This window comes from Aulonocara stuartgranti, assembly GCF_965226115.1.
Source record: "Aulonocara stuartgranti genome assembly, chromosome: 22".
Classification (NCBI taxonomy): domain Eukaryota; kingdom Metazoa; phylum Chordata; class Actinopteri; order Cichliformes; family Cichlidae; genus Aulonocara; species Aulonocara stuartgranti.
In genome coordinates this window covers 35,363,659-35,366,025 of record NC_138957.1, presented here as the reverse complement: position 1 = coordinate 35,366,025, position 2,367 = coordinate 35,363,659, and positions in this window count along the sequence as shown.

Below are 2,367 nucleotides of genomic sequence, written 5' to 3'. Positions count from 1 at the left end.
GAGTATTTTAGACTAATGAATATGACGTGTAAAGTACTCAAAATTAAGCTGTGGTAGAGTTTTTTTCCTTAAACTATGAATTCTGTCCTCATTCGTTTCAGCTTTCTTCTGTGGTCTTTTAGGCCTTATTTTTGTTGTGCTGGCCAATACAATCATTCCTTTTAAAAATGAACCAGGTTGTTGATTTGGTTTTTTTTTTTTTTTTTTTTTTTTGCCTGTCCCATTTGGTTCTTTAGCCATCAGAATTGTTGTCTGAAGACCAACAAGGATACCCAATGGATTTACTTTGCCAAATGGATCTTCGTGGCATTGCCGTATTGGTCCATTTGGTCGATCTTTGTTTTTATTATTTATTATATTTTATTTTCAGATGTTACAGACGGGACAGACATCAGTGAGGGATAGGAAAGGGAGAAAGAAAGAGGAAGGAAAGGAAAAACAGAAGGGGAGAGGGACAGTGAGAAAGGGGGGAGAAAAAAAATAAAAATCTCCTGGATCACCTGTTGAGAGAAGAATAGAAGACAAAAAAAAACAAAAAAAACAAAGCAACATACTAAACACAACACCATCGCATTAATCTAGCTAAGTGTAAACAGCAGTAAATACTAAATATTCAATGTTGTTGTGCAGCACGCAGGACAGATGTGCTTCGAAGTAGCAGCCAAGAAAGGTGTCATTTAAGTCTACGAGCAGTGAACACCCGTGTGCATACCTGTGTGGATCAGCGTGCTTGTATTCCAAAGGTTTCTCCATGTAACGATCTGCTAGGGTGTGTGTGGGGGGGGGGGGGGGGGCACAGCCCCGTCCTCCAGGGTATGAAGCAGGTATGGAGGAGATCAAAACTCCAGACATCCAGAGGCCCCCAGAACACAAGAGACCAAGGAAGACCAACAGAGGGGCAGCCGCGCCACTGTCCCAGAAAGAGCTGAGGAGAGTCCCAGATGAGGGCTCGCCCAGCAGCCGCGGAGCAGAAGCCAGGGGGAGTTGCAGTGACGTGCCCGTGAGCTCCGCCGGCAGCCAGCTGTGCCTGAGTGACCGAGCCCCAGGCCGAGAGGCCGGGGGCACCCCACCTCCGAAGTGGCCCGAGCGAGCCCCAGGCTCCAGGCCCCGATAAGCGGCCGCCAAGGAGTGAGCCGGTGTGTACCTGGACGCCCACCCCCAGACACAAAGAACCACCAACGCACCGACACCTGAGGGAGTCCGCCACCGGCAGGGGAAGTGGTGGTGGGTGGAGATAGGCCTCCAAACCTTGGAGGGCCTGAGGTGTCCCCAGAGAGGTGGCGTCTGATACCCAACCTGACATATAGACACAGACATACAGGCACACACAGACACAAACATCCATTCCCCCCCTCATGCTCTCATATGCACTCACTCCACACTCAACCAACGTGGAGACAGACATAAAGAGACGCTGTACACACGATCACACTCCCCAAGCGTACTCTACAAACCGGGTCTAGGTACCCTTGCCCCTGGAGGGGGGAACTGCACCCAGACCCAGGTGGTGTTACCCTTTTCCCTGCGGTGGGGGGAGGCAGACCACCCCGACTCCGTAGCAGCAGGGAGGCCCCACACTCCAGACCGCAGTCGGACGGCCAACTCCTCCTAGCCCTCCCGCTCCAGCAGGCCGCAGAGAATGGGGGTGGGAGAAGACTCCAAACCTCCGCTCATTGTAGTGTTGATGCATGTGTGTTCTAAGGTGCAATTAAAACCCAGGAGGGCATGGAGCTACCTGCCAGAGAGCAGCAGGTAAGCGCATAGTCCCTCCTGATAGCCCTCAATGTCTAAGTGTATTTAAAATTGAGAGGTGGGCAACGACGCCAGGGGTGAGGTGTACACCCTGATGGTAATATGGACTCCGTGATTGTGCCCACCCCCAAGATCCTATATGTATGTGTAATGAGAGTGTGAATAATGTGAATGTCTAAGTTGTGGGATAAAATTGAGGCAGAGGCAGCCGGAAGGGGACAGAGGGGGGGGTTGGTGATTTTGATAGTTCATTTGACCTCATATGCAGGGATCTAATTAACAACCAATAAATGCAATCAGATAATTTGAAATCAACTCATCTGTTTAATTTGTCTTAGAAAAATGACAGGACAGGCTTTATCTGTTGATGAAATGGCTTGAAGACAATTGCTCAGTTATTTTTGAGCCTCTGAAATTAAATAAATAAAAAAAGGAGTATCCTTGTGGCACAGACGTCCACATGTTATCTGCTCCAATACAGGACCAAATTTAGAGAACTTACTTTGAATTTCAGTAAAATGTTAATTTGATCGATCCATTACTAAACAGCATTATTTGACTGATCCAAGTCTGTGCTGACTTAGAGCCACAGCAACCAAAACAAAACTAGACCAG